Source organism: Filicampus tigris, chromosome 18 (genome assembly GCF_054856515.1).
Source record: "Filicampus tigris isolate MCC_2025a chromosome 18, RoL_Ftig_1.0, whole genome shotgun sequence".
NCBI classification, from domain to species: Eukaryota; Metazoa; Chordata; class Actinopteri; order Syngnathiformes; family Syngnathidae; genus Filicampus; species Filicampus tigris.
In genome coordinates this window covers 7,659,748-7,674,075 of record NC_141234.1, presented here as the reverse complement: position 1 = coordinate 7,674,075, position 14,328 = coordinate 7,659,748, and the positions used below count along the sequence as shown (strand labels likewise).

The window sequence follows — 14,328 nt, the reverse complement described above, 5'->3', positions numbered from 1 at the left end:
CGTTCAGAACCGCAAATAGTCCAAATAATGGAGCCATAGCTCCCATCGACTGAAAGATCGAGACCGAGTTTTTCTTTACTACTACTTTACAGACGTTTAAATGTAATTTTAAACAGCAAAATTGGCAAATTAACAACCCGTACTTGCTGACGCAGCAGTGTACGTCGATGACGTCACACAAAGCGTCCCAATTCTGCAGTTTTTGTACCACTTGCAACCTGGGCCCTCGAAAACCTTTCGCGCACTTCAGTGCACTTCAGTGAAGTTTTTAGGGTGCAAGTGGGTATGGTGATTAGGCCAGTGAAACAAATCAGGTGAGTCGGTACAGCTCAAGGGGGCAGCACTGAGCGGGACAGTGCTACTCACACCTGAGTTTTCAGGCGAAAAAAAAAAAGGCCAGCTGCAATCACTTGAAGAATGATGAGCGTGCAGACACAAACTTTGCTGCTGTATAGGGGAAGAAAACGTCAGCTTTTAAGTATGAGTGGAAATGTTTAGTTTTCCTCACATTACTACTTGTTTTTACACTGGGAAATTGTTGAGCATTTGGAGTTAACATTCTTTGAATTAAATCATGAATGGTAATTTCATTTTAAAAGAAAATATTCTTAAAATTCTTGTAACTACATTAATGAATCTCCTACAATGTAAACTATATTGCATGTTAACATACAATTGATTTGATTCAAATTACTTGAGATAATGTGCTGAAAATTGTATTGTTGGTTTTGTATTATATTATTATCCCGGTTCATGCTAAAGTCTCCAATTTTGCATAAAAACACTAAAAAGTCAACAACAATAACGCACATTTTCGTAAAGGGCATTCTGATGAGGAAAAACTAGTAAGATAATAGGTAAATCATACTTTCATGTTCTTATTTATTGGGTTGTGTGCTTTTAAGGTTCATGGAGGAAGAAGTCAGGCTTTTCAAATGGATAAATGGCCATTATGGAGATCTCCACCGATATCTACAGTAAGTGGCTCTTCCTTTACACGTAGTTTTTTAGTTGTTATGAAAGTTTTCAAGGCTGGGGAAAATACCTGGGTCCATACCTGAGAGGCCCCCCCCCGCCCCCCCAAAGATAGCAGCCTATTTCCTGTTTCTGTCAAAAATGTTTAGCTTTGCGTGTCCGACTGTTACGTCGCAGGTTATTTATTTATTTACTTTTTCCCGTAATAGCCGCACTGCACTTATGTCGCAAATGAGACCCTGCATAATATCAATCTTCCTCACAGTTGCAAAATCATTTTTGCTTTCACCGCCGGTCAGGAACTTTGACAAACAAGCGTAGCCGGTGCCATCTTAATCTCATGTTTAGCATTATCAATTTATCTGCGTGTATATTGTATGAACATTGATTAGAGTTTATTAACTCGGCACCTGGAGTGAAATTAAGAGGCAGCAGGGTGTCATCATCGTATGTGTGTGAGATGATGATTTAGCACGGATGGAGGATGTCAGACTCGAATACTAAGCAGCCCGGTGTCTTTGCACAGAGGTCATCACAGACCGATGAATGTGCATGTAATGATGATCACGCAGCAAATTAATAAGCAGCATGATAAAAATCAAACAGTTTTATTATAAATACTTAACACACATAATGCGTTTATAGGTTATGATAATTGTATTTTATTGTTGTCACTACTTGAAAATAAGTTAGATAACACTGGTCTTTTTTTTTTTTTTAATCAGAGATGCAATTACCCTTTTCTAGATTTTGCGCCCATTCCGAATCTCCCCTCGTTTTCCTCAAGCGCATCAGGTTTTCATAATAATGCATGTAATAGTATATTTAGTAATGTCTATGAATACATAATGTAAATGTATAGCCATTTATTTCAGCATGTACAGTATTGTTTATTTATTACATAATGATTAAATAAATGCAGTGGCGATTTCAGTTCACTATAATCCCATTTATTTAAAATGACAAAAGTATAAATATTTAATTAATGATAGTACATTATGTATTTTCATATTTATTTTGAACTTAATGTCTACATTTTTGATATCCCCAAATATGAGTACTGTAACTGCTCTCAGTATGCTGCCGAGAGCAAACCAGAATCAATAGTTGAGAATGAGATGATGACAGGCTTTACTTCTCCTCATTGGCCGCTTGGTCCATCTATTATTGAGTGTCCCCACAGGTCAACACACACGCCCTCTTCTCCTTGTAGTCTCTCACTCGCTTGTTCTTTTGCTCCCAAGTCAAGTCTGATTCTTGGTGCCATCCTCCATCTTTGGTTCAAGACTGTCTTAAAATGGCCGTTCAAAATGTAGGCTAAAAATATGACGTCAGTAATGTTTGTACATAAGCTTTTGTGCGTTGAATGTTTGTGACCTTTTTACAATAGTTCCTCTAAAATATTATTGAAATCTCTTAGTTCTTTGTCTTTGGTATCCTTAGATCAAATGATTACAGACAAAGTCAGCCATTTTGGTTTGAAGCAGCCATTTTTAGGCTGATGTTGGCCATTTTCAATACTTCTCCTGAAATGGAGTTTTTTTTTTTCTTCTGATTACTGCCAAATTTCTACCACATACACTAGACAGAAAATAGTTTTAACCTCTGATCCATTCATGATACCCTCTGAGACCACTGACCAGACAAGGGAGCGTCCATTGTTAGCACTGTGAAATATCTCCGTCTTCTCCGCCCTAAAAAAACAAATATCCTCGGTGTCGGAGACCATTTAAAAGGTCCATGATGGACATAATCGATCATCCTTTAAGCCATTTTGCAAACACACCACAAAATCTGGATTAATAGCCATCTACTTGTTTTGTTCTCCTTTAATCCTGTAATATTGCTTTTATTCTGAGCAAATCATTATTCCTATTAACTTTGGGTGCATGTATGCCTTGTGCACTTGCAAACACACACATGATGAATTTATCCTCTGTCAGGCTACTTATTACCTGACAAGTCACTGCGTAGAGAGCACTTGGTTACCATGGCAATGCAGACTGTCGCTGCCAAAGAGATCAATGGGGGCATCTGACGATTAGCGTGTACGATGTTGTTTTGCTCAAATAACATTGATGCTTGCAACATTCCAGTCCCATGATGTCATTTGTGTTATGTATTATACAGTATAAGAAACAGTGGTGCCTTGAGAGACAAGTGACTCGACTTATGTGTTTTTCAACATACAAGCTGTTTTACTTTGAATTTTGGGGAAAAATGTCAGCAGTGTCAATGTCGCTTTGTTATATTCCTCTAAGGCACAAAAAGTGGAGCAACATGCAGTATTTGATAGACAATGTAACAATACTCACATATATTCTTTATCCTCTGTGAAATACACAGTCCGTTGCGAAACATCGCTTCGTGGGCCTGTGTCTCTATAATTATACTGCCCCCAGGTGGCCAAAGCGCACACACCAGACGGAGCAGCACAATGACCGTTTACTTGAATCAAAACGTGGCAAAAAAACATTTTTATAACATTTGTACTTTTTATATAAAACCACATATGACCATGAAAATAGTACAATGCTACTTTGACTAATACTATGTCATGATTACAGCCTGCAGGGAACAAAACCACACACAGGAGCATATAAGCCTTTCTATCTCTTGCGGACAATCAATAGCTGACACTGCCTCATAACCTTTAAATATGAGCAAATAAGTCTGCGACCCAAGGGCACGCATACATGGTGCCCCCCTGTAATCAATGGCCATAGATCAAAATTCACGCTGGCTCTGATCATATATATTCATAACCTAGATATGAAGCAACTCGCACAAACCACAAAGGTTACACACATCCACACACACGGTCATCTTCCATGATGGCGCAATTGATGATCACATTGATGTGGCATATAGTTCATTCAACGCACTGCATCAACTTGAAGTGTGCGCGTTTGGACTGTGTTTTTATTTGTCGCGTGTGTTCGTATGTTTGCGTTTAACCTTTTGCCAGTGATTAGCATCCTGGCGTGTTGGGAATAATCATCGCGCTGTCAATCACAAGTGTAGCAGCATAATGTGGGTGGCGGAGACATTTGAATGAGTGTTGTTATTTGCAGACATTTTAGTAGAGCGTTCACTTTGCACTTATGGAGAGTTCCGACAAAGTATTCCTTCGACAAAATAAATACTGTACAGTGAAAATACGTTCCATGTACTGAATATTCTCATATGTGAAAATAAAAATGACTAAAACATATATTATATATACTGTTTATGTTCCACACAAGTATTCCTAAGTACCGGTTCTCACTCTTGATGTTCAAAAATGAGACGATCGTATACTACGACCTTGTCGAAATGTAAACTCACTCGCTCCCACAAGTTCTCCAAATAAGAGGCGAAGTCTCCAAATAAGAAGCGAAGTGTGCTTGCTTCAAGGGGTTTGCCCCTCTGAGTGGAAATTAAATGTGAAAACATTAAACACTGGTAATTTAAACACCAAAATGTTCAACTAAACCATGTAATTAAGTCCAACAAAAGTCCGCTATCGTGCTAGCATATGATGTGAAAACACCGTAGATGGGCTAACGGAATTTAATGTTGATAATTAATTATAATTATAATAATAAGTGCAACTGCTTCTCTAACACTCACGGAGCAGCGACATATACAATCGTCGGATCGTTGTTGACTAATGACTATTAGGCTTCATTGGGGACCTTATCTACCTCTTCTTGTTTCTTAATTACGCTGCATCTCTTTTAGTTGACCTCAGTGCTGCTCGGCATTTTGTAGCACAACATGGGGCTGCGCTGAAATTGTGCAATTCGAAATTTGGACATGAAGTAACATTTTCAATAGTGTTCCAAATATTAGAAATAAACTCCGCCCCCTATCTGCAGTTGAGCAATTGTTGCTATCATTTTGATTATTGGTGCATGTTATCGAACAAGGGGGCCTCATCTGGCTCTCATCTGAAATACGTAATGGATCTATTCTTCTCCTAATATGTCACAAATTGAAAATCTATTTGCATTACCCACATAATAAATATCATAAGCTGGAGTGCGTGTGTGTCATGTGTATGTGTGCTTGTGCTGTACATCCACATTAAATTGATATTTTATCATTTATAGCTAAGCATTGCCATTGTGCTTGTTTCATAATTAATGCCTAGCTGAGGATGTCACCATTAGAGCTTTGTTGAATGTTTGGGGCGATAGTACTGCTTATGAGGGGAGGAGATGCCTTTGCTTGGTTGCATGCAACTTCCCACGACGTTTCCCATTTCATGTGGATGTCAAAGGTCAGACGTGATTAGACCACTGGCACACATTCAAGCACATGCCCTCATGTCACTTGAACATCCGTACCAGCTGCTTGTTAGCCTAGCATGCTAGTAGGATATCTGACAAAAGTCGACTAATTTAGTTGCAAATATTGGAAAAAAAATTGACTACAGTGAGCCCATTCCTATTCATGATTTTGCATTAGCTGATGTTTTTGGGTGGTGTAACTGTCCTCCTTTATTCACTGTTTTTATGTTCAGATATATGTCGGATAGGGGTGGGGGATCTGGAAAAAATATCGTATCACAATTTTAAAAAATAAAATCGCTATCACGATTTTATCATGATTCTTTTTTTACATAGTTTTTTTTAAGACAAATTTGCACATTTCTGACCATTTTCCTCATGTTAAACATATAAAACATTTAACATGTGTATAAAACTCTAAAAGGATAAAAAAGACATTTTAAGTCAGTCTGAACAGGTTTTAATTTGAATAGTGACAATTTTTATCTAAATGTGCAGTGAGTGTAAACATAAAAGGTAACATAATGTAAACATAAAAACACAGCTCGTAACGCAGGTCTAGTACTTTAAAGAGTCTTTAAAGCCTTCGTTTTCCACAGTTTTAATGGGAATCATGTCTTGAGCAAGGTAATAAGTCACTGCTTGAGTTACTTCTTTACACTGCTTGCTTGTTTTTTCATATAGAGTGCTCTTGTTAAATGACTGTGTTACCGTGGGTTGTGTTAGCTTGGAGCTAGCGGCTACCTCAGGCTAACATGTGTCTGATCTCCGTTTGCTTTGGCTGTCGGCGCTGACGTCCGAACAGAGTCTCTGCAAACTTTGCAAATAACCGGTTTCCACTTTCTCCTCTTGGCAAAAAGTAGAGTACCCATCATTAGTTGGAAATATTACCAAAAAATACTCCTAATTTAGTAGGAAATCTACAAAAAAAGTTGACTATTTATGTATAAAATCTTAAAAACTTTGATGGATCATTTTACAAAGATATCGACGAAATTGAGAGGGTTCCAAAAAGAAGTCAACTAATTTAGTTGGGGAAAAAAACATTTTAAAAAAGCCCACATTTATTGTCACATCACTAGTCACTTGTTAGCCTGGGATGCTAATAAGCACATGTGGTCAACTTGGCAGCGCACATCTTGGATGAATAGCCCGAGTGTTCTTGGACCAGCTCTTGTCATAAATCACTTGTGTTCTTGCTGACACAGGAGATTATTTATGCCGCTCCGTCAGGCGCACCTGATTCTGCAAAACGTGCAGTTACAGTGCGGCCGTTAGGCGACCATTCAAAGCGGCCGTCGGGCCTAATGGGCGTGACATGGCGCACTTGACCCGTGTTTACCCGCCGATGCCCGTCACCTGTCAGCGACCACCCAAATGCCCGTGCTGCTGTTTTGTGTGGCGCCAAAGTACACTCTTCACTTTGGCTTTGATCTCGCCACACAAGTGGAAGGGAAAAAAAAGACAAGTCGGCAGAATTTCCTGCTTAGGAACTTGTTGCTGGACAGAATTCATCCAGCAGAAAAAATGTCTTCAGCAAACTATGGAAGCTGCTAAGGAGAAATCATTTCTTTTGATTTTCGGTAATAACATCAATGTGACCCTAAAAACTATAAATTGAGTAAATTCTTTAAATGTTTTGTTTAAATGTTATTTTAATTATATTGTTTGAACCTATGATATTTTTCTATCATTTTGTTTATTTCTAATTTCTTGAATATTTCATTATTGTATATATTTTTTCAAGTCTGTATAAGACTCATGTGCTAAACACTTTCCTTCACGCGGTATTCATAATCTTTTTAAAAATTGTTAGTTTTTCTCACCACTGCTCAATTTAACTTGTTTTTAATTCAATTTGTTTGAACTGATTTCTAAAAATGTTTGATTTGATATTTTTTTCACCACAGTGCCGCCAGCTAAAGTCTTACATTCATACGTTTTAAGTTTTATTTCAAATGTTGTTATTCAAAAATAATTCCATATCATGTATGTTGCAGTTTTATTTCTTAATTTAGTCATTTAATTAATTTCCTTTTCACATGGGTTTACACCACAGTGCCATCTGCTGAATGCTGCCCTTCACGCTAGATACCGCATCCCGCGCCTTGCCTCAAGTGTGTGTGCTTGTGCGTCATTGGCAATAATAAACACATTAGTTGCCTTAACGATCCCAAAGTGTAGCCCCAACCCATAACCCCCCCACATCCCGCTGCCCCTGAGGATGCAGGAGCTGACGCATAATCACAGGTGCACATGCACATCCTGCCACCACTGCAACACATAAAAATCTCACTTTAATCATCTCCCCTGCCTCGCTCCCAACTGTGGGAAAACAAGCAGTAGTAGCCCACGTGGCCTTTTCCTTTCCCCTTTTCCCGGCCCTCATTAAATATGAAGCATCCGAGGGAGCCGTAACGCATAAGGACGTGCCGCCGCTCGCCGCCTTCCTTGTATATGTCATCCGGATTTAAGCGCACTCTGCTCTTGCGTTCCGGGAAGGAATTTGCAACACCTTGCCAATGTAGCATAGCTTCAAATAAATCCGACATGAAGACGCCGCGGTTCTTGAAATGAAATCCTCCGTAAGCCAACGATGCATGGCGTCGGCCGCGTATCAGACACCTGAGCGATGGAACTGTCGGAGCAATTAAAAGCGGCTTAAATGGAAATATTAATTATGTCAGGGACCGGCGGCCTGCAGATTGGCCTTTTTTGCGGGCAGCAGAGATAATGAGGTCTGAAATTCACAATTTGTGGCGTGTTAGCGCCGTGACACTTCTCGGCAATGAGATTGAGCGATTACGCCAAAGTGCCTCGGGAGACGGGTCTCGCTGCAAAAAGTAGAATCATTTCCGAGGATATCTTTAAAAAAAAGTCGACTCATATTGTTGGAAATCTTGGAAAAATGTCAACTAATTTAGATTGACTGATTTTGGAGGACATGCTGTTTATTTATTTTCACTTAACCCATTAAGGCCCGGAGCGCCTGACTAAACTCTCTAAAACGTAAGATTCCAAACGTCTTTGGAATCAGCCTCGAAAACCTGACGTTTTCCCGTACATTCAACACCTAAAAAATAATCAATATCTCAGCCCCTGCAGCTGATAGAAACATCATTCCAAAAGAAATTGAAAGCTTCGACGTGGCTTTCAAACTGGCTTGAGATTATTAATCGTTACTGTTTCAATCGAAGATGTGAAAATCACAATTCTTTTTATCATTGAAAGGGAAGCACTATTTTTAATTAAAAAAAATGGAGTGGTAAACACTATCCTCTATTCTGTTACAAAGACGTCGATATCGTCAAATATATCTTAACCATACAGTGGGTACGGAAAGTATTCAGACCTCTTAAAATTCTTCACTTTCTGCGTCATTGCAGCCATTTGGCAAAATCAAAAAAGTTAATTTTATTTCTCATTAATGTACACTCAGCACCCCCATCTTGACAGAAGAAAACATAATTTTTTGCAAATTAAAAAAAAACAAAAAAACATGCATGTACCAGACCATGGCTGAATCTGGTGTGCTAATCAATGACTTGCACCTCATATCACTCACTTCTGCAGCCTAGTGGCGATTGTCCGCTATTGCATTCTCTGTACACGTAAACGTTTGAGAGACTGTTGTGCCAAATTAGTTTTGACCTAAAGTAAGGCATAAAGTCTGTCTCGTAACTTTAATCAGACCACTTTGTTAGATATAGCCACACGTTAGATTACTTTCTGAAAATAAGTAATTATTTAGCAAAGTGTTACTTAGGAACACGTTACCAACATCACTGATTCAAACTAACGTGTATAACTGTAAAGAAAAAAAAACAAAACAAACAAGCCTCAGTATAGCAGGGGTGCCAACATAAAGATGTATTTTACAAGCTCCATCAAATGTGATCCTTCCGGCCAAAGACAGATACTGACCCCAATCACCTCACTCCTACCGAGGTTTCATTAATTTATGAGCTGTCCCGCGGAGGCTTGTCGGCACGATCACATCCTTCCTCGTAACCGCCCCTCTTAATTGACCCGCGCTCGTTAGCTCGTCTGAACCCGCGGCCTCCATACTGCCGTTTAACGAGGAAGGACCAAAGTTGCGAGGTGTAGGAACAGAGAGGCGGTGTGGGGTGGCTCACGACCTGTGACGCCGGAGGTCCGCCTTTGAATGATGTCACTGGCTGTTATTTAAGGGTCAAGCTCTTTATGTTCAGAGGTCAAATAAAAAATCAGAGTGAGACTTCCACGTTTTGCTGCTCCACAGGGTTTGCAGGTTCGGTTTTGAAAAATATTGCGCTGACCTTTGACACAGAAAGAAGACACCCTGTGCCGGGTGTAGCAAAGCAGCCCCCGAAACATAGTCAGTGAAAGTTCTGTGAACAATACTGCCTTGAAACTGCAGTTTCACTTCAACCCTTTTTTTTTTTTTTTTCCTATCGTGAAAACTGAGGGAACTATTTGACTTTTAAGTTTATGTAAAGGAAAAAATGTGCAATGAATCCATCTCGATGCTCCTTTTAGTTTGCACTTTGAAAAGCGTGAAAACACACGAGCGAGTCAGCGACCTCACCTCATTTCGACTCGGCGGCCTTCGCTATCACTGAAGGAGCAAATGGCGCTGAATGTGCATTCCGATAGCCTCGCTTAGCTTTAAATAAAAAAAAAAAAAAAAAAAAAAAAAAGACTTTCTAATGGTTTTGGTCTTTGCCAAGGTAAAACTACACGCTCGGCTGCACAGTCACCATAAGCAGAAAATAGATGAGCGCGAGATGACACACACACACGCTCGCACACGCTCAAAGGACAAAGAAACAATTTCCACACACTTCTGATGAGACGGCATAAACTTGAATTGGCGTCTCGGTGTTGAGAAATTTTCCAATTGTATTTCCGTAAATAGTATGGCCAAGCGTGTTTACTTGCTCGACTGCAGAGCCTTCCCAACATTCTAACTTAATGTCATCTTTAACCCTGCATGGGAAGTTGTTTACATGATGCTGGAAAACGCCACTCATTGCCTCACTAGGCGCTGCTGTTTTGGTCGGCAACAGCGTTCAAACGGGCTCAGCGGTTCCGATTTTAATGGCGAGTGTTTTGAGCGATGGCGTCGATGCGCTGAGATAACAACACTTTGCGGAAGTGTGTGAAAAAGCAGGCGTCAATTTGAGGGAAGCTTTTGTTTTCTTAAGAGGACAGTGCAGCGTGTGGCTAGACTTTGGGTTATTTTCCTCGAGGTCGCCAAGGAGGCGGCCGCGTCGGTTTAAAGCGTCCGTCTGAACATTTGCTCGATGGCCGTCGAGCGCCTGTTGTCCGGACGCCGTTTGTTGAATAATTCAGCGCGTCTATCAGTCGAGCATTTTGGTAAATATTACGCGGCGGCGTCTCTGTCATCTAACGGAATGATGCGCACAATATCCATTTGTTGCCGGAGAGGCATCATAATCACCTCATCTTCCTGCCCCCCCCCACCTCCCCCCTTCCGCCGAGAGCTGAGCCATCGCAGCGCTCCGCCGGCCGCTGTTTGTTGGTTAATAGCGCCGTCCTCGGCACAGCGTAAGCATGCGTATGCATGAGGCCATCCACTGCTGAGCTGACGCTCGTGTCTATTACACCCTCTGCTGCATTTGTGTGTGTGTGTGTGTGTGTGTGTGGGGGGGTGGGGGGGTGGGGGGGGAATCAGCCACGAAGTAACTTCCGATTTCCTCCTCAAAAAAGCAAAGCACTAGTTTTATCTCACTCATTGGTGAATATGATTTGCGCGAACCCGTACTTTACAGTGAAATGTAGCATTTGCGGCATTTGAAGCACTGCCCCTCGGCCATGTTGGTGCAGCCGGCTTTATATTGGCTTGAAACACATCTTGTAAATGGTACATTCAGCAATTCAAAAAAAACGGTTTTACAGTGGTTAAAAAAAAAAAAAAACCTTCACAAGCTTTGTTTTTTCTACAATTTCACCCTTGATTCTCATGAAACCAATTCTTGTTTCTTTTCTTGAAATGTTTTTAAACATTTTAGTTGATATAAAAAAAAAAACATTTTTTCCAATCTGCTAAAAACTAAATTTCTGCCTTTTCAATTCATGAGCCATTTGAGTGGACAGTTTTTTTTTTTTTTACTTGGGCCATCCAGCGACATTGAGTTTCTTTAGTACCAATACAAATTTCAAATACAATTTGCATGAACATAGTTTGTCCCTGTACAATTGCTGTATCTCCACTTTTGTCATTTTTCATACAACAGAAGTCCCGAGTTGTTTTTCCTTTACTAGCCAAAAGGATCATATCGCATCCCCACATCTCAATGTGAATTATACATTTTGCTCTTAAAAGGAAATCGCAGTTCTCAAAGACAACACACACGGTAAGACACTCAGATGCGTCGCCACGTTTAATAATACACGCAATCTATTCCCCCGAGCTGCCCATCACGAGTAACAATGTTGATTGTTTTGTCCGTGTAATGCGAGACAACAAGATGTCCTCACATGGCTGGTTTTGGCAAGTGCTTAGAGGTGATTAACTATACAGGAGGTTGCTTCTAAAACACAAATTGCATTGGACGGAATGTCCTTGATAGATTATCATGATTTGTGCACTTTGCAAATCCAATTTCAAATACCATATTAGTTGTACATCTTTGGTGTGTCGTCCAACAGTTGTATTTCACGGAAAAAGAATCATATTCAAGGATCAAAGAAAGCTAGTAGAACAGTCTTTGAATAGAAATATACCTAAAAAAAAAATCCACATTAATTCCAAGATTTTACTGCAGTAAATATCTGTTTGTAAAAAATCGTTGTTGAAAAATACGATTAATCACGGGAAATTTTGTGATTTAGTTTAAAAAAAAAAAAATCACCTGACAGCACTAGTGTATGTATCATATATGTATGGTATGTGTATATTATCGAGGGGTACGTGTGTCTGTGTTGTTAAAAAGTGTCATAGGTGCACGTGGAAATATCCACGTTTGTGTCATACCGAGGACCAAGAGGTCACTTCTAGGTCCGCACCCACGGGAGATTCTCCTGGAGACAGCATGTGTGCATCATTAAAAACAGCCTGACAGTAGTGTAGTGGGGAGAGATCTGAAATCCTTCAGGGCTAGCCAAGACAGCAGCACCTACAGATGCATTTAAATAGACTCTTGGATGACTTAAGTTGCGGACATATGTTGTAAATGTAAATATTCGCTGCACGGTATTAAAAATGGGAATGAATAGCCTTCCAGTAAACTCTGACAAGTGGTCACTCCGCAACGTTGTGCGCCTTTTGTGTTTTCCTTCCGCCGAGTCTGCCTCGATTGCTCGTGTTTTGCAAACATTAAAATTGGGTGTAAATTTGAATTAAGGTTCATATCAGAGAATAACTTTTCATTCTTGGTCCTGTATAGCATTGGGGCAAAGTGGGGCAGCTGACGTGACCCCCCCCCACACACACACACAAAAAAAAGGGGTATATGGCAACCACTTTGGAATGAGCTTTTCTGCCACCTACAGGACTGGAGTGGAACAGCATCACCTGAAACAAATTCCCCCCCCGCCCCCCCTTGAGTTGTACCTCTTTCCAGGGGCCAGTAGTTGCTATTTCAAATGCATGATTACACAATGTTTCGATAGGAATTCTGAGTCCGCCGTCTGCGGGTCCGTGGCGCTCACCTGCCACCTGCTCAAAAATCCTCGGGGAGAAAGAACGTTTGATGACAAAAAGATGTTTGAGGTCCTTGCTCTCAGCAGGACTTGAAAACAAGCGCCTGGTGAAGTCGCCTTTTGCTGTCCCTCATCGGAACTCAATTTGCTGTAGTGGGAAGTTCAGGTCTTGTGTTCGTCCATTCTACCCCCTTTTGGTTTAATATCATTCATAATATGAATGTACTGTATTATTACCAACAAATGTCACGATAATAACTGACAGGTTTCTACCTGGGTTAGTCACACAATCCTTAATGTGATCATCTCGGTAGCCTAGGTCAAGCAACTCCATGTTCCCGGTACTATCCAGCTTTGTCACATATCAAAGCAAGCATCTTAATGATTTTCGGACGACATCTGCTCACACGTCCCTGTGACATTCTTAACCTTGAGCCACTCGTCTTCATCGTAATGGGAACTCGCGCATTGGAAAGCCCTATTGATTAGGAAACCCATCTGATACAAGATGACTTATTTTCAGTCAAATTTCAACCAGGATAGTGGAAAACCTTTAAAAAAGTATTGAGCTGCAGTGCTTAACCAGTAAATTAGGCCAGCACCTCATGTAAAGTTGATTGGGTTGTTTTAGGGTGCGTGTGATCGAGAGGAAACCAAGTGGTGTAGTTGACCTGATTGAATTGATTGCTTACTGGATCATTATTTTCTTGTAGGCGATACTAATATTTGGGTCTGGTATTTAACTCCAAACACGATTGCTGGCATTTTTGATCCTTGGTATTTTGATGACATCATGTTACAGGCATGTTAAGACACCTACAGCAACCATTTGAAATTGTAAAAATGTAGAGTTTGTCTACTTTGGCGCATCCAAACCGTCGTGCGTCAATAGAAATGTGTTTTTGATTAGGTTTATTGGCGGTAGGAGGCAAACTTGTCATGAAGAGCTTCTGTCCCTAGGGGGAGGAAAAATCGAGTCAAACTACACTGAAATGCAAACGATCGTCACGGGAATCAAACGGCGAGATGAAAGCGCGGCAGCACAAAAGGAAACACGTTTGAACTTATTCCGCATGCAAAATTATTGCAACGGCTCATCTTCCATGCATGCATATGTTACCAGCGCCTGGTGCTTTAGTCGGGCACACATCGGGAGGGAACCAAATCTAGACATGGAGAGGCTGCATTATTTGCATTGATGCTATATTCCTCATCTTTTTGCATAAAAGCTCTTAGTTTGTTGAGAATACACAAAAGAGAAGTTGAACGAACACGTGTTTCATTGATATACCGGGAGACTTTTCTCTGATGGGGTAACGAAATTAAACGTGCCGATCAGTTGTGATGTAACAGGAAAACGAGGGCCCCCCGCCTGCCACATGAAATTCTCTCCTCCGTACTGCTCTGAGGTACTTGGCCATCATGTGACTTT

The 14,328-nt window shown here is 40.5% G+C and overlaps 1 protein-coding gene across 1 annotated transcript in view; it reads left to right on the top strand.

The window, feature by feature from the left end:
• Positions 1-439: 439 nt before the first annotated feature.
• Positions 440-14,328, top strand: part of csmd3b (CUB and Sushi multiple domains 3b) — a 318,466-nt gene continuing 304,577 nt past the window's right edge. Inside the window, exons 1-2 of the mRNA XM_086013828.1 lie at positions 440-581; positions 906-977. The gene's annotated coding sequence lies outside the window, so the exon portion shown is untranslated. The remainder of the gene's footprint in view (positions 582-905; positions 978-14,328) is intronic.